Source organism: Macrobrachium rosenbergii, unplaced genomic scaffold (genome assembly GCF_040412425.1).
Source record: "Macrobrachium rosenbergii isolate ZJJX-2024 unplaced genomic scaffold, ASM4041242v1 13890, whole genome shotgun sequence".
Classification (NCBI taxonomy): domain Eukaryota; kingdom Metazoa; phylum Arthropoda; class Malacostraca; order Decapoda; family Palaemonidae; genus Macrobrachium; species Macrobrachium rosenbergii.
Genome location: NW_027100720.1, coordinates 613,671 through 632,811, shown reverse-complemented (window position 1 = coordinate 632,811; position 19,141 = coordinate 613,671). Strand labels below are relative to the sequence as shown.

General features: G+C 43.8%; 1 long non-coding RNA gene across 1 annotated transcript in view; it reads right to left on the bottom strand.

Annotated features, from left to right (window-relative positions):
- LOC136837914 (uncharacterized) overlaps positions 1-803 on the bottom strand; it is a 61,249-nt gene extending 60,446 nt beyond the window's left edge. The window contains exon 1 of the long non-coding RNA XR_010852814.1: positions 546-803. This is a non-coding gene — a long non-coding RNA (uncharacterized lncRNA). The remainder of the gene's footprint in view (positions 1-545) is intronic.
- Between the last annotated feature and the right edge of the window lie 18,338 nt (positions 804-19,141).

Sequence of the window (19,141 nt, the reverse complement as noted above, 5' to 3'; positions counted from 1 at the left end):
TCTGAGGCAAAGGTGGCAATTTGGATGACTGAGGACAAGGAATATGGTGACGGAAAGAAGAATACTAGAGATAATTCTACCTGCAAAAAATAGGACTAGGGTATTTAAAAGGACAAGGACACCAAAAGACCCTGGGATCAGCCCTCTGTCTAATGAAAAAGAAAGTGGCTGAGATAAGAGAGGAAAGGAGGTAAATTAATTAGGAAAATAAAGGAAGAAGGATGAGAAAAGAGGTTTGGTTTATGGGTAGAGTGGTCGGTGGTGTTGTGAGGACTGTAACTGGCTAGAAATTTATGAATGGCGACGTGGTCTTATAGTCATGAGGACATCGGCAATTATTATTACAGGAAACAGGATAACTGGGAAGAAGAGATAGAATGGAATGTGAGTGCTTGGGAGGTGTTGACAGAATGATTAGGAAGGAAGAGAATTTGCAGACAGGAATGAGGAAGGAGAGGGACACTGACTAATGACAAGTGAGTGGATGGAAATCAAGCAATGAATAAGCAACTACTTTGTACCACTGTCCATTACAGGTTGATTACCGAAGAGGAGGCGGAGGACAGAGTCCAGTCAGCAGGAACCAGGGCGAAGAAGCAGTCTTTAAGAGGATATCTGGCTTTTAAGAAGAGAGGAGGTCATGATGGGGTGGGTTGTGGGTGAGGCTTAGAGGGCGTTTAATTGTGAATTTGGGGAGTGGTGGGTTCCTCGTGCTTTAAAACCTGCGAATCACAGGATCGTGTTCAGCCTCTATTATGAATTGCTTGTGGTCAGCAGTGAGGTGGGCATGGGAGGAGACCTGAAAATAATATAAAAAATCCAACAGAGAATATGTATAATATGTAACAACTGAACAAATTCACAATACATAACTTTGAAAGCTAACATAACTTGCTTGGTAAACAAGAAAATAATAAAATAATTAAATCAATATTTAATGAAATAATTTAATAACTAATTAATTAAATACTGGTAACAATTAAATAACTAATTAACTATATAACAGTTAAATAACTAATAACAATTAAATAACTAATTAAATAATTAAATAACACCTTAAAAATGGCTGCCAGTTCCTCGTTAAAGGTATAATTGACAGATTTGTAAACCTTTGTGATTAATTATTATTAATTATTTATTTAATTAATAATTATTAAATTATTTATTTTAATTAAATAATTATATAATTAATCAACTATTTAAATCACGTTTGTAACAAAGTTTTCATTACATAACAATCAATCCATTATTGTGTATTCACTCTATTTCATTTTTATATTTTTCAGATCTCCTGTTTTAGTAAATGTTTAGTTTAGGGTTTTAGTAAATGTTGATGATGCTTAGTTTTGGTTTTTAGTGAATGTTTAGCGAGTGTTGGGGTTTAGTGAATGTTTTGTGAATTAATAGATGATGTGAATGTTTGGTGTGTCAGCATTCAGTGGATTTTGAAGAGTGAGTGTTTAGGGTTTAGTGAATGTTTGGTAGGTGTCTGAAGTTAAGTGAATTTTTAGTGTGTTAGTGATTAGGGTTTAGTGACTGTTAGTGTTTAGTATGTAAGTATTCAGTGAATATTTAGTGAATGTTAGTTTTAAGTGAATTCTTAGTAAGTATTCAGTGAATGTTTAGTGTTTAATGAATGTCTTGTGAGTGCTAGTGTTTCATGAATGTTTAGTAAGTATTCAGTGAATGTTTAGTGAGTATTTAGGGTTTAGTGAATGTATAGTAAGTATTCAGTGAATGTTTAGTGTGTGTTTAGGGTTTAGTGAATATTAATGTTTAGTGAATGTTTTGTGGTTGTTTAGAGTTTAGTGAATGTTGAGTGTATAGTGAATGTTTAGTTAGTATATATTCAGTGACTGTTTGGTGAGTGTTTGAGGTTTACTGAATGCTAGTGTTTGGTAGATGTTTAGTAAGCATTCCAGTGAATGTTTGAAGTAGTGTTTAATGTTTATTGAATGTTAGTGTTTAGTGAATGTTATTAAGCATTCAGAGTGAATGTTTTAGTAGTGTTTAGGAGTTTTATTGAATGTTGAGTGTTTTGGTAGATGTTTGTAGAGTATTCAGTAATGTTTAGTGTGTGTTTAGGGTTTATTGAATGTTAGTGTTTAGTGAATGTTTAGTGAGTATTCAGTGAATGTTTAATGAGTGTTTAGGGTTTAGTGAATGTTAGTGTGTAGTGAATGTTCAGTAAGTATTCAGTGAATGTTTAGTGATTGTTTAGTGAATGTCTTGAGAATGTTAGTGTTTAGTGAATGTTTAGTGTGTGAGTGTTTAGTAAATGTTTAATGTGTGGTTCGTGAATATTCATTCTGTTTAGTGTTTTAATAGGTGTTTTAGGGGTTTGTAGACATTTAGGGCTTAGTGAGTGTTTGAGTGTATAAATGAGAGTACATAGTGAGTGTTTGTTGCTTAGTGAGTGTTAAGTGTTTTAAAGTGTGTTTAGGATTAAGTGAGTGTTTTAGTGAATGTTTACCAGTGTTTGGGGACACAGTGAAATTATTTGGTAGGTGTTTAGTGACGTTTAGTATTATAGTGAGTGCCTAGTGAGTGTTGAGTATTCAGTGAGTGTTTAGTGTTATTAGGTGTTGAGTGTGTAGTAAGTGTGTGTTTTTAGTGAGTGTGATAAGGGTGTGTTTAGTGAGAGAGTGTATAGTAAGGGTGTGTGTTTAGTATGGAGGTGCTAGTAAAGGTGTGTAACTTTTAGTGTGATTGTATAGTAAGTGTGTATTTAGTATAGATTGTACAGTAAGGGTATATTTTAGTATGGGTATATAAGTAAAGGGTGTGTGTTTAGCTATAGGTGTATAAGTAGGGTGTGTGTTTAGTATGGAGGTGTATAGTAAAAGGTATGTGTTTAGTATGGGTGTGCAGTAGGGTGTGTGTTTAGTGAGTGTAATTATACTTACTGTAGTAAGGGTGTGTGTTTAGTATGAATGTATAAGTAGAGTGTGTGTTTTAGTATGGTATGAAGGTGTGTGTTTGGTATGAGTGCTTATAGAAAGGGTGTGTGTTTAGTATGAGTGAATATAGTAAGATGTGTATGTGTTTGTTTAGTGAGTGTGAGTATACTGTAATGAGGTGTGTGTTTAGTATGAGTGTGTAGTAAGGGTGTGTGTTTAGTGAGTGTGTGTTTAGTATTCAGTGAGTGTTTGAGTGTTTAGTGAGTGTGAGTGTATGGGGTATGAGTGTTTAGTGGTGTGAGTGTCCTGTAAGTGTGAGTGTAGTGAGTGTAAGAGGCATTGTGGTGCAGAGTTTAGTGATTGTACATCACTGTTTAGTTAACATTTGTAACTGTATGCAAAGAAAGTCCCGTAATTGACAGGAACCATTTGAGTATGCTGGGCCTGCTTAGATCAGAGCATCTGATGCTTGGGGCATGACACAATGGCAGGTCGCCAGAGTCAACCTACTGCTTTTGCAAGGTCACTTTTCTGTGAAATTGGTACAAGGAATAATAATAATAATAATAATAATAATAATAATAATAATAATAATAATAATAATAATAATAATAATAATAATAATAATAATAATAATAATAATAATAATAATAATAAAGTCAGTCAGTCTCCAATCAACTTCAAATGCAGTTTAATCACATGGTCTCAATGTAAGAGATACGAGCTTATTATTATTATTATTATTATTATTATATTCAATGAATGAACCTGGTCAAAGTAAGAGGTAAAGAAATACTTAAAAATTCCACTTATTAGAAAGAAAAAATAAATCAATAAATTAAAAAAATATATAAAAATGTATTCTGTAAAATTACAAGAATAGCATTAGGGTAGCAATGCATTGCGACTTCACTCGAACTTCCGAAGCTCCAATTGCACGACACCCTCAGGGAGACGGCACGAGGAATATGGGACCTCTGGAATTGAAGTTCAACTGGCGAGAGACATTTTGCACTTGTGCTGCTTCTGCTGTTCATGAATGCACTCTACGGCAGGAGAGGATCAGGGTCAATTGCTAATGCTGAAGCTCAATGTTGAAATCGACTTGCGTAAGTGACGACAAGACACCATCTGTTGATGGTCAGTCATAACTGCCACTGCGCGAAGGATTTAGCCATGGAAAGCCGTACTGACAAATTGCAATGGTATTTGTTAGGTTCCTGCAGGCAGCACACACCTCTGAATCTAAACTATGCAGTTAACTCAAATCTAGAAGACATATCTACTGACATCGTAAACACAATGCATTTACCCAGCTGATACTTTCAGCCCAATGGTTCAAGTGATTTCAGTATTCTCAGGCGCAAATCGTGTCATCATCAAATGATTTCATCCTTAAAACACACACTGGAGGTGAGAGAGCAACAAGTGGAATACAGGCAGTCCCCGGGTTACATCGTTCCGGGTTTACGTCGCCGTCTTACGTTGTTCCAAGCTTACGTCACTTTTCAAATATATGAATGAAAAAATCAGTTCCGGGTTACAGCGGATGTTCCAAGGTTACGTCGCAATTTTACGTTGCTCCGAGTTTACGATGCTTTTCCAGATGTAATGTGAAAAAACCAATTCCAGGTTACAGCGGACGTTCCGAGGTTTTGTCGCCCGTCTTATGCCTAAACAGAACAGTAAAAGTACACATAAATACCTTCTATGCAAAGTCGTTAAAATTTGGAGGTTTTTGGTTGCATACCACATCAGAATGCAAGTAAATTACTGTTCCAGTAAACCCAGAGGATTAAAGGTAAAGCTTTCATTACTTTATTTCTCGTTTTTATACATTTTTGTGACATTCAGAGGTTTTGTCCATTTTCCAGGTTACAGCACAGCATCAGAACGGAACCTCAACATAACCTAGGGACTGCCTGTCACTTGTTCTCACTAAATGATGGTGACGTTATGAGGTTCTGGAGAGCTGTGACTTCTCATAAAAAAAGGAACCTGGAAGAATTGCCAGTTGCTGACCCCATTTCAGGAACTGGTATCGACTGAACAAGGTTTCAGTCAACTGTATAGACCTTCGGTAAATATCTTTTAACAGAATAAGAAAAGCAAGACACATAATAAAGACTTGAGACGCAATAGTTACAGACACTGAAGAGTCCAAATAAAAGCTACCGAGCACCTGTATGTATGTGAAAATAAAGCCACTCCATAAACATGTAATAATAAAGACATAAGAATTCCCACGACGACAGCAAACAGCACGATAGGGCCAGCTCCCTTATTACAGAGCTCAGGCGTTTAATCTCTATTGCGTAGCGACACCTACGAGGTACTGGTTACGGATATAGTCTTTCAAGATATAAAAAATGGCAGAGGAGATAATTAAACAGCGAGGATTTTTGGGTGGATGGCAGATGACAACTGCGGTGGAAGTACGCCAGTTTTGCTTTGCGGTGTTTGCAGTGGCTTCATGATGCTATGTTGCAGGCATAAAATCAGTGCATTCCACTGCGGTGTCATCTGGCATCTAGCTGTTTAATCTCTCATAACACCATTTTACTATTGTATCCGCATGTTCACCTGGCGAATATGCATGCAACTGGGAGATGAGCGCCTGACTCTTGATGAAGGCTGAGTCCTAGTGCTGACACTGCCAGCCGTCATGGGAGATTCTTGTCTTTATTACATGTTTATCAGATGCAATGCTACGCACATACAGTGTCGACAACTTTTATTTCACAACAAGCTAAACTCATCTGTAATCTACGTCTCAAATGCTTTTATTAGAATGTGTCTTTAACTCTTATTCTTGCTAAGACATTTGCGAAGGTTCAGGACAGTTCGACTGAAACACCTAACTCCAAATGATCAATTCCTGAATGAGTCTCAGGTTGCACATGAGAGAAATGCGGAAGAGGCTTTACCATAATATTCTAGGCACGTGAAGCAATACGAGCGTCCCCTGTTGGAAGGGCATTCTGACTAACGTGCTGTGGCTTTTGGAAAATGTTCAGCTTGGCCTGAATGTTTCTGAAAAAACAACAAAAACGAGAGCAAAATGACAAACTCTGGAGATTGTACTTGCATTCTGACTATTATTATGCAACAAACCTCAGATTTTGACTTTCAGCTGCTATTACTTTACTCTTCTGTGCGGCGCTCGGTAACGACGTAACTCGGGGCGTCACTGCCCTGGAGGTGAACTTCGCCAGCCGGCTCTGAAGCATCGTAGCTCGAACAGCAATGCGGCGTGGCTGCTAAGCGCAACGAACTGTTTCATTCATATATTGGCGGCGTGCTTTGGAACGCGTGGGCGGCGAGCGATGTAACCGGACTGCCCGCGTTGCTCTCCACCTCCGGTGATATGTTTGAGATGAATCGTTGACACGATTCTTTAAAACGAGCAATCACTGCCGATGAACTGAAAATGGCTTCTATGCATGTTGTCTCTTCTGGGCGAGTTGAAATCGTGTAGTCGAGGTGTGGTGCCTGCGAAACTAACAACACTCATTACATTGTCTGCCCAACCGTAACTAGGCTCCTTCTTTGAAGTGGCGGTCTGACGGACCGTGGGTGTTGTCTTATTTGTCACTGCGCAAAGAATCTGTTCGCATTGAAACTCACGTGACTGATCCCCTGCCGGAGCTTAGGCCGCTGGTGCCAACTGGCTTTTCCAACTGTATGCGTAAATGTCTCTCAGCAATTTTCTCAATTGAAGAGTCCCTCTTCTGTGCCATCTGAAGTAATAGTGAAACTCGAGAAAGGTCAGTAATGCTGTGCAACCTTTAATACTATGTGTGTTTTACAGTAATGACCCACATATATTTTTAATTTATTGTTTATTTCTTTTCCCTAACAGTGAGATACTACTAAGCTATTTTCTTACCTCTTACTGACAGTCACATCTACTGAGTATAATAATAATATGTAATAATAATAAGCTCATTATCATAACTCTGTAACAATTTCTAATGATATTTATCATTCTGAATTGATAGTAATGTGTGTGTGTGTATTGTGTGTGTGTGTGTATTGTGTGTGTGTGTGTGTGTGTGTGTGTGTGTGTGTGTATATGTTATGTATTCTGAATGTTCTTACAGCAACCTAAGCACTCCAGCATTTCTAACATCAGATGCTCTTGGATCTAGCACAGTGTCATTTATACTAATAGTTTCTGTCAATCTGGGACACTCTTTATCTGTGCCTGTCACCATTCTGTCTTACACTCGCTAAACTGCACACAGGGTGCCTCTGCGCAACACTCGCCTCTCTGCCACTGCACTCACTAACACTAGCACTCACTGAGCCTGGCCACGCAAACACCACTTGCTGCATCGTATAGCTGCACCTACCACGTATGCACTCACTGTAAACTTGCTACATCATACTATTCTCATGCTAAACACACACCCTTCTGCTATATATAACAACACTTTCTGCTACACTCATACTAGACACACATTCATATAAAAAATTGCCTACTCCCAGCTGCACCTGCTGCACACCATGCTAGCACATGCCACACCTTCACCCTTAAGCACACGTACATACATGCTAAACACATATACCTGCCATACTAAACATACCACTACTGTGCCACTTTTAACTTACCCATACTAAACACATATACTACTTGTACTAAACACCCTTATACTCTGCTCATAAACACACACCTACTACTCATAAACTGCCTGCAACACTCAGCAATGAAGCTTTGTCACTCACTCACTGCATGGCTCTCAAACTGCTCACTAGCCTTTCACTGTGCCAAACACTCATTAAACATTCATAAACACTCACTTGTCTAACACTTTAAGCGCGGCACTCGCGGCTTTAAACACTGCTGTCGTACTTGCTATCACGCTAACTGCAGCCCCTGGAAAAACCTAAACATGGTAGGCACTAGCAGGCAGATGTGCTGACATCGTGCAGCGCTCACGCACATGGCATTCTTCAAGCACTAACATTCTTCGGCATTCGCTAACGAACGCTGCTGGTCACGACCTAAACACTGTCGTTGAAACGATCGCTGATGCTCGCTAGCATTCATGAAACATGGCATTCAATGAACCCTGAGCACACGCTGAAGCGATACTGAATACCGCTAAACATTCGCTATTTAACATTCAGCCTGAAACACTAAGCATTCGCTGAACTTGCTGAGCATTCGCCTAAAGCAACGTCAATGAGCATACTAGGCATTCTTTGAATGTGCTTTTGCTAACGATCGCTAACATAAAACAGGCAGCACAAACGCGCAACAGTCATGGTGCTATGTAACTAAGCATTCGCTATACGCGGCATTCGCTAAATCTAAACAACCACCAAAACATTCGCTGGCTGACAATACAACCCTAAACGCATTCGCAACCATTCGCAAACCCTAAATACTCGCTGAAACGACTAAGCACGAATACTTACTGGCTGTTCGTAGCTGCTGCAAGACATTCATTAAACGCAAACTCACTGAATACTTACTATTCGCAAAACAACATTCACTAATGTCGCAGACTCTTACATACTAATGCCTAATCACTAACACGCGTCGCCAACTTCGAACACTCATAAACGTCTTCAGCTCTAGCCTCTCTGACACACTAAACATTCAATAACACTATTATTCACAAAACATTCACTAAACCCCAAACACTCGCTAAACATTCACTAAACCAAAACTAAGCATCACTAACATTTACTAAACCCTAAACTAAACATTTACTAAACAGGAGATCTGAAAAATAATATAAAAATGAACAGAGGAATAATAATAATAGTAACGATTGATTATTTTATGTAATGGCTTTGTTATTAAACATGATTTAGTCAGTTGATTAATTATATATTATTTAATTAAAATAAATGATCTAATAATTAAACAATTTATCTAATTATTATTAATTAAATAAATAATTAATAATAATTAATCACAAGGATTTACAAATCTATCAATTATACCTTTAACGAACTGCAGCCATTTTTAAGGTGTTATTTAATTATTTAATTAGTTATTTAATTTATTAGTTATTTAACATTATATAGTTAATTAGTTATTTAATTATTTTCCATTTAATTAATTGGTTATTAAATTATTTCATTAAATATTGGTTAATTATTTTATTATTTTCTTTGTTTACCAAACAAGTTATGTTGTAAAACTTGTGTTATGTATTGTGAATTTGTTCAGTTATTATTATTATTATTATTATTATTCCTCTGTTGATTTTTTATATTATTTTCCAGTTCTCTCCTCCCATGCCCACACCCTCGCCGACCACAAGCACCATAATAGAGGCTGAACACGATCCCAGATTCGGCAGGTTTTAAAGCACGAGGAACCCACCACTCCCCCAAATTCACAATTAAACGGCCCTCTTGCCTCCTCACCCGACAACCCACCCCATCATGACCCTCTTCTTAAAAGCCAGACATCCTCTTAAAGATCAGTTTCCTTCGTCCTGGTTCCCGTTGACTCGACTCCTGTCCTCCGCCTCCTCTTCGGTAATCAACCTGTAATGGACAGGGTACAAGTAGTTGCTTATTCATTGCTTGATTTATCCACCTGACTTGTCATTATCAAAAGTCCCTCTCCTTCCCCATTCCTGTCTGTACCCCTTCCCTTCCTAATCATTCTGCTTTAACACCTCCCCCAAGCACTCACATTTCCATTCCTCTCTTCTTCCCCAGTTATCCTGTTTCTATAATAATTGCCGTATGTCCCCGTCGACTATAGACCGTCATGTTCATACCCCTATTGAGGTGCAGTCCTCACAACACCACCGACCTCTGCCCTGCGACAAGCCTCTTTTCTCATCCTTCTTCCTTTATTTTTTCTAATTAATTTTCCTTTCCTCTCTTATCTCCAGCCACTCTTTTTGTTAGACAGGGCTGATCCCAGAAGAATCTTTGGTGTCCTTGTCACACACCCAAATACCCTAGTCTATTTTTGTTAGAATTATCTCTAGTATTCTTCTTTCCATCACCAATATATTCTTGTCCTCAGTCATCAAATTTACCTTTATTTCAGATGCATCACAGTTTAGTATAGCTTATGAAGTCATAACTTTTATAGTAACTGTTTCTGTTCTGAAGGCTCATGCCATCTGCACAAGGTACGTTATCTGTTCAGGGACAGCAGAAACACCAGTATTAGTAAATGTACCTCCTTTCTGTTTTCTCAGTTTGCAAGGTCCTTCCATTCTTCACACTCTTGTACTGTGGAGACAGTCTCCCTAAGGAGACGTCCTGCAATTGGGAACCTCAAAAGTTCAATTGCAGATGCAATGCATTACTACCCTAATGCTATTCTCTTGGTATTTTAATACATTTTTATCTATCTATTAATTTATTTTTTTCTTTTAATAAGTGATTCTCTTCTTCCTGTATTTCCCTTTACTTCCTCTTACTTCTTTCTAATGAGCACCTTAATATTCTTTGGAAGCTTGAATTTCAAGTCAGTGGACCCTTTGGTGGGCTTCTTCCATACGAGTAGGGTTCTTCATCTTCTGAATAATAATAATAATAATAATTATCTAACATGTAGTGGCCCACATGGCATGAAATCTCAGTCCTTGCGAGGTGGACATAAATGATGTTATGTAGACAGTAGACCTTCATAGTTGGTGAAATACATTCAGTGTATTGAATATTAATTTGTTCGACACGATACCGACCCTCTGTCCTTTACATTAGGATTACTTTCAGGCGTAGGCAGCCGTGAACTAAACAAGGTGGTTAGGTAGTTAACTGCTGTCCGGAGGCAGGGAGTACTGCCTGCCCGGATATAAACTGTCAATTGCTTTATTCGTTGGCACGGACGTTGTTCTTTGTCGCTCTCTGCCTGACTGCTCTTTTTCAGCAATTTGTTAGAATCTTACTTTTTGTTTATCTTGAATCATGGACAAACCAACTAAGCCTTCCTATCCCCAGCGTGTATGTCCCGGGGTGGGAGGGAAGAAATGTAACTCTTTTCGATCTAGCGTCGACGCGGACCCACATGCTCTCTGCCCGTCTTGCAGGGGGCGTGTGTGTTCGCCTTGACATCTGCGATGATGTTGCTCTTGGTCCCCCCCGAGCAATGGAGAAGTTCGAGGAGGGCACGATTACCGTCGTAAGCTACCAGAGGTCGTCCGAAACACGCGCCCCCGACGACTCCGTTGGTGGCGAATGTGTCAGGTTCGTTTCTCCTCCCAGCGGAAGCTTCCCTTCTTGCTCCTCTCCACTCCCGGTGAGACTCCCCCCTCCTTCCTCTTTTGTTTCATCGCTTGTAGAGGCTGGGGAGGTGGACCGGGACATCTCTCAGAGGTCTCTTCCCGTTCTGGAGGAGTTTATCCTCCCAGAGCAGGTGAGAGCTTCCAGACTAACCCGACACGCTTCCAGGTCGGGCTGGATGGCCGAATATGGACTCGGCTTCAACCTGGCCCCTGGGCCTACCTGGCCGTCACTGGAGGGACTGGCACCTAATCTCTCCACCACTCCAGTGACCTCACTCGGCAACGACAGCATTACAACATCCCATCACCATGTCACAGGTTGGCGCAGCTCGGTGCTCGGTAACTTCACACCTTGATACCCAGGTCTCGGCTTCCCCTGCGGGTACGGCCGCGAGTACTGCTGCCTCCTGGCTTCCTGGCCCGTTCACGTGAGTAGGCCACGCCTGCTTGGTGACATCATCCTTCCCGTATGTGACTGTCGCTGCTCCCGTTGCTGACCCTGGCTTCTACGACTGCAGTTCCTCGCTTCATGATCCAGCCCAGCCCTTTGTCTGTTCCTCTCCCCATTCCATCGACTCTGGCGCAGCCTGGCATGACTACTCATGCGGGAGGGTGCGGTGCCTGCATTCCGGCCCCGCCCACTTTTTGTTCCTAGCCGACAGCAGTTGCTCCCACTCCGCTGGCCCGAGCTCATGATCTGCTAGGATGGCCTGCCTTCTGCTGCAGCCCCCTCTGCCATTCTGAGTCTTCAACTGCGCCTGCCTGGTTTGGGGACTTAACAGCGATCCTAAGGCAGATGGTGAAGAAGAAGAAGAAGAGGTCTAGGAAGGTGTCGTCATCTTCGTCTTTGTCTTCATCATCGTCATCGTCTTCGTCTGCTGCCTCTTCTGCTTCTCCTTCCGGGGCTTCACAGCCAAAGAAGAAGAAGCCTGCCTCTCCCCCCGCTAAGAAGCCTCTCACCGAGGCTTCCCTGAGATCTGCCCTCCTTCCACAGGGAAGGCAGTGGAGATCTCTCTCAGCTCTTCGATCACTCAGATCAGGAACCACTTCAGCTGGCCTCTGGGTCCAGTCACATCAGGAGCAAGGGCGTACGGAACCAGATCTGCAGGCCCCCGCTGTGCCTAAAGAGAGCCTACTGCTTCAAGGCCGGCAGGTCCGCCGTCGGACACTCGTTACCGAGTTGAGACCGAACGCCAGGAGGTGGAGAAGAGGTCCCTGCTCGGTCTTCCCGGAGGGCTCACGGCCTCCGAGAGACTGGGCGCTCAGAAGACAGGCATGGCTTTCGCCTTCACGCGCTCGGCTCCTCAGTCCCCAGCCCGTCCGGCGTAGGCCTGGCCAGGGAGGCTCACGCTTCGGCTCGCCGCGGGCGTTCCGCTCTCCTCGGGAGATTGCTTCTCCTAGGCGAAAGCAGTCTCCTCAACCCGGGCTGCCATTACCACCGCGGGTTGGTGACCGCTCCCAGCCTACTGCCTCTGTTGGTTCTGCCAGCAAAGCCAGTGAAACGCCCCCGATCCTCTCGCTGTCCTCGCCCTTACGGCTTCTTCAGGGATGGTAGGACAAGGGAAGAACTCCAGCGAGTTTCTCCCCAGAGTTCTCGTGAGCGTACAGACCTGGCTCGGTCCTTGGCTCGACCAGGTCTGCGCGGCAGTGAGTCCAAAGGAAGGATCACGAGGTCTGCTGGGGTTCTCCTCCCCTGCAGGGAGTAGATCCGGGAGGAACACTGGAAGGACTCAGGCGTCCCTGCCCAGGATGCAGACACTCTGAGATACGGAGACTTTGCAGAGGATTGTCGGCTGATTCGTCAGCACAAATGAAAGGCCTCGAGGGGAAGGGACCCGCCCGGCTTCTTCTGTGCAGATGTGCATTGCCTCCAGTCCTTTTGGGGACCTAGAAGACCCAAAGGCTTCAATTAGAACTACCGTGGTCCAGACTTGCCGAGGGGGTCCTCGACCAGTGAACAGTCTTGTGTCTGGGCAAGACAGCTCACTTCGTTCGGGCCGCTCGGACAAGCTTCTTCCCCCCTCTGCCTCGCCAGAAGCGCTTCACTCCATCTGAAGGGCGTTGCGGTAGAGCAGGTTGACCCGGACCTGACCATCTGGATCCGGGTCTGACATTTGCTTTCTTACTGGTGGGAGTAACTCCCTCTCCCAGCAAGCTGCAACCCTGGAAGCCACATGCTAGCGGCCTTCAAGCAGTCTGGCTCAATCTAACTGGTCCTTCCCACAGTGCTCGGTGCTGTCTTCCTCGGTGCTAACGTACCTAGGAAGACTCCGCCTTTGGGAGACTATGCCAGTGGGGTAGAGGCTATTTCTACCTCGCCCATCAGACTACGAACCTGTAGGCAAACCTGGTTTCCTGAAACAGAGACGCTTCTCAGTCTGTAGGTCCCAGATCTTAATTGCCCTTAGAATGGAGCAACTGTTGGAGTTTCCTCCTCTCATCCTAGAGAGAGCCTGTTTGGGCACCGTGGTAGACAAACGCCGGGCCGATGAGCAAGCGACGGTGGACCTGAAAAAGGATGCATATTTTCAAATGCCCGACTGTCCGTCACTCTCCCTTAGAGTACACTCCACTTTGTCCTCGGGAAGCGGTCTTTCAGATTCAGGGCACTTTGTTTGGGCTCTCGACCCTCCCAGGTGATGCGAGTGCTTCTCTTGTGTCGGCTTCAGGGCCCCTCATGCCACAGGATACGTCTGCAAGGGTATCTTGACCTTCAGCTAGTCTGGTGAGCGCGCTCGCAGTTGGTACAGGACAGAGGTTGGCTCCTGAGTTTTGCCCGTGATCTGGGGATGTGGTAGTCTCAAGAAGTCCAGATCACACCCAAGCAGAGAGGGATAAAGTACCTGGGCATGCTGATAGATACAGTGGCAGCGAAAGTCTTTCCCTCGGACTCTCGTATCAGCAAGTTCAGGCAGACCTTCTCTGTTCCTGTCACATTAGAACATGCCAACAATACGCGTCGTCATGGTCACCTGTCGTCTTTGGGAGAGGCTGGTACCTCGTAGGCGTCTTCACCTGCAGGTCTCTTCAGTGGAGACTAAAGGAGTAGTGGTCTGAAGTCCAGACCCCAGTCGCTTCCTCATCCCTCTTTCTGAGGAGGTGAGGAGGACCTTCGCTAGTGTGAACGACAGGAACCTCTTGATAGGGTATCCTGCATACTCCCCTCGGACATGCTTCTGTTCTTGGGCGCATCGACCGAGGATGAGCGCACACCTGGAGGAGTTGCTGGCCGGGGTGTGGCACCGAGATGACAGCGCCTTCATCAACATCCCTGGGAACTCAAGGCGGCCTTTTGGCCCTCCAAGAGTTCCAGGATCGAGAGTGATGGGACACTTTGTGTTGCTGATGACGCAATGCATTGGTGCGTCAACAAGTAGGGGCCTGGTGTCCTGCCAGCTTCATCAGTTGACGATGCAGGTGCGAGTGGGCCATGACCCGCAGGTGACTGTCAGCCAGGTACATTTCCAGGCAAGAAGATGTCGTGGCAGACAAGCTCAGCTACCAGAACCAGGTGGTGAGGACCAGATGGTCCCTCCACCAGAATGTGAAGGCTGTTTGATCTGTGGGGCGTCCAGCCATCGATCTGTTGCCACCCGGCACAACAAGCTCAGGTCTTCTGTTCTGTCGTGCGGACCCATGGGCCGCTGCGGAGGGAGACGTGTTCCCGCCGTGGGACCAGCCTCGACATGTACGCCTTCCGCCCTTCTGCCTGGTTGCCGGTGATCAGCCGGCGTGGTACCCCGAGTCTCAGAATGATTCTGGTGGCACCGTGGCTGAGGTCGTGGTATCTGAACCTGCTGGCTCTTCTCTCCAGGCGCGGGAGAGATTCCCCTGGCCCAAGCATACTTGCGTCAACCTCCCGTAGAGCGGTTCCACCTGGCAGTGCATTCCTGTGTCTTCACGGCTGGAGGTTATCCACCATCTCTTGCCCGAGCAGAGGCTTTCGCGTCGCGCAACAGCAGAGATAACGGATGCCTCAGACGATCTCTGCGGCGGTACCGGGAAAGTGGTCCGTCTTCTGCGGTTCGGGTGCGTCGAAGGAGTATCTCTCTGGTCGGGTGCCTCTGTTCAGCCGGTGTGAACTTCCTCATCTTCCTTCGCGGCTTCTCTCGTTTCAGCCGTGAGCTACCGGCGCCGCACTCGGCCTGGTCTTATGGCTGAAGGAGTGAGCATCTCTCCTCTTTCGAGATATCTCTACTGATGACTGAAAGGTCTTCACCCACCAGGATCTCAGGCCCCCTGCGTAGGATGTGACTCGTCATGAGAGCCTGACTGCGTGCATCGAGCCTTTTACGAGGAAGTCGTCAGACAGGATCTGACCTCAAGACCGTCTTCCTGTAACCTTGTCAGCGAAGAGAGTTGGCGAGCCATGTACTTTTTCCTCTTTGATGTTAAACCTCAAAGGGGATGGGATCAGTTACGCTCGATTTCGTCCCGGATTTCATGGCGAGACTCCAAGTCCTTCGGTACCTGTACTGGTTCGAGTCCTTGCGATTCCCTCTAGAACTTTGATGCTAATGTATTTCTGTTGGAGGTTAGAGTGCTGCGGCGCTCTCTGAAGAAGGACTCGACACCTCCGACCTGGTGTCGACGACTCTTCTGTTAAACTAGCTCGACCAAGAAGTGTCCAAGGTACCATCTCTTTTCTGCTTCCATTGAGACGATAGGAAAATACTCTGCTGCAGAAAACAACACGAGTACATCATCCAAAGGCTCACGGGTCCACCCAACGTTGGTCCGTCACTGCATTCTGGAAAGATATGTCCAGTATACAAGTGCTGAAAGGCAGGGTGTGGTCCCAGCAGACTACCTTCACCTCCTCTAGGGATATTGCACACAAGTGCCAGACACTTTCCCTTAGGTCCTGGTGGCTGCTCAGCAAGTTGTGTAGCTTATCCAGCTCTAACGGGACAGATTTGCATCTCACCTAAAATTTGTACAGTTGATTGGGATTAATGGGCGGGTGACTGGTCTCCCTTCTCCCCCAGCCTGACTCTCTTCCACGGGCAGGAGTGAACATGCCATTACAAGCTGGATCTGGCAGTCGGTGGTGCCACATAACAGGGACTCCGTTCTTTCTTCCGTTCAGGTTGATAAACAACTCCTCCTACCTCTTGCAAGGGAGAAGGAGGTGTGACTGTAAGATAAACCAATGCTTGTTACCTTTATGTCATCGACGTCCAAATTCTTCCCTAAGCCTGCTGCGCAGACAGCGTCTTCCCTTTCTTTTTAAAGGGACCAGAAGTCTGACAGCGATCCTGCGTTCTTACAACCCGATCTTTTGTCAGAGGCAGTTTTCCCTTCCTCGCTCTCATGACCAGGAAGGGAAGACAAAATGGTGAACTCCAGTCAATTCATAGAACCATCAGATTCCTCCACTCTAATCAGTAAGTCTCTAATGTAAAGGACCGAGGTTTGTATATTGTTAATCAAGACAAATAATTTTTAAAAGTAAAATTGTATTTTTCTATTCATACAAACCACAGGGTCCTTACCTATCTTTCACCCTCATGCCACCCCTCAATCTGATACCTGGGCCGAAGGCAAATTGGAATGTTTACATCGGGCAGGCGATACTCTCGCCTCCTGGACGATGGTTAACTGCCCTAACCACCTTTTTGAAGTTCAACGGCCGTTTCAGCCTACATACAAGTAATCTAATGTAAAGGACCTTGGGTTTGTATAGTTAGGAAAAATACAATTTACTTTTAAAAATTGTTATTTTAGCCCAGTGACAGCTTCACAGGTTTTCACGAAGACCTTGGCACCAGGGGCAGCCTAGGTACATTGTTCCAGTGTAAGACTGATCTGATATATATAGGCCCAAGTTGCCAGCAGAAGTTGCATTAATACTCTTATCTGTCAAAAGTCTGTTGCTTTCTCAATCCTATGAAACAGTAGAGTTGACAAGGTTTAGACATCAACATGACTTATAGTTTGTAATATGTAACAACTGGACCCACAAATCAGCTGAAGAAGGCACTGAAGTGACTTCCACCACTTCATGAAGGGGCTTCCCCATATGACATGCAAGCTTTCAGAGTATTCCAGATCACATCAGTGTCCCTTATGAGATGCTTTGAAGGTCAGCCCTACCTTATCTATCTACGAAGACTGCTTTCTGCCAGTCACTGAGGTTCAGTGAGTGGAGCTCTTCTGTCTGTACATTAGTAGAGGAAGAATGTCTCTAAGAATACAATATTCAGGCAGATCATCCTTCAAGCTTTTGCGGAGGTTTCAGAAAGCGTGTCACTGTGCATGAGGTCAGGGACACAACCCCAGTAGCATTCAGGAGGAGCATTAAGATAATGCTCCTCTAAATACACATGGAGATGCTGTAGCCTTTGTCAGTTTTTATCTTGGAGATGTTATGCATGAAGGAATGAGGTTGTATTCCTTGGGACCATTAGTTATGGTGGGATGGGTTTTGCAAACGGCATCAAAAGTACTGCCCCCTCCTTCATATCTCCATTACGATTCTGTAGACGTAGTCTTTCAAAGCGAGCTTCTACTTCTCACATGATTGTTTGTTGGTTTCAGTGACTAATTTGAAATCATAAATACAGAATGCTTACAGTCCACTCAGGGTGTTCAACTACTTCCTGTGGACTGCGGGTTTTGCAAATGGCATCAAAAGTGCTGCGCCCTTGTTGTTTCTCGTACGTTCACAACAGACATGAAAATCTTTCAAAGCAGAAGCTTCTACTTCTCACATGATTGTTTGTTGGTTTCAGTGACTAATTTGAAATCATAAATACAGAATGCTTACAGTCCACTCAGGGTGTTCAACTACTTCCTGTGGACTGCGGGTTTTGCAAATGGCATCAAAAGTACTGCACCCTCGTTCATTTCTTGTATGTTCACAACAGACGTAGTCTTTCAAAGCGAGCTTCTACTTCTCACATGATTGTTTGTTGGTTTCAGTGACTAATTTGAAATCATAAATACAGGGCGCCACAGTCCACTCAAATTCCGCTACTTCCTGTGGACTGTGTTTTGGACAAAATGTACCCAGGTACTCCACTGATTCTGTCAAATCCTTGCAAAGGCTTGAACTATCAATTTCTCGGCCTCCCACTTAATTGCACTTCAGACCTGTATGACTGATGGGTTTATGGTGAAACAATTTTTAGATTTTAACAAAACTTTTCATTATAAACCCATTAATTGGTAGTGAAGTGTACTAATACCCTAGTTCTTGCCATTAATTAGTCTGGAGAGAATTACACTACTGCTAATCCCTTACTTCTTGCAATTTTACATTGTTCCTTCATGGAAATAACTTGAGGACAGTTGCCTGCTTTCTGATATGTTTCTGCATCATCTGTTTACAGACTGGTGTTTTCTGTATAAAGACATTCGGACTGCAGGTAGTGAAAGTTTGTGAAAAAATTTGAATTTTACAAAAACTTACAATTTGGCAGAATTTTATTCACTCTTCCTAATAACCATTTGTTCACCATATACCAGCAAATTGTACTGTACGCATTACATTCTTGTAATTGTATAGTAACGGATGGGTTTAAGCATCGTAGATTGTATATCGAACCTCAATGTTAAGTTCTTAGTTGTTGCTGAGGGCCTTCATCTGTCAGTAAATCCCTTAGTGGTTACATCATAAACAATGCACAGTAGACATTGTTATTCTATTTTTGCATTGTTCCTTCATTGTTAGCATATTCCTTGATGCCTTTTTCCATGTGCAATTTATAGTTTCATTCGCCGTTCTAGAGGGATCACCTTTCGTAACGATAAGTGGCGCGAAATTTGAGCTCTGCCGTGACATTGGGCGAACAGCTATATGTAACTACCGGTAAGTATAAGTGAAACGTTATTTTATCATAAAAATTTCATTTTCAGTGATTGCGATTCATTCATATCTATCTTTGAATTCATTCATTCTCTTCCCAGGTGAGCGAACTGCCGTACCCTTTTCAAGAGTTCAGTACTTTGAGGCATCAGCGAGAGCCCCGTGTGCAGAATGTTCGTGCCCGGCAGCATCAAAAACTGGCGATGCCGCCAGTCGTC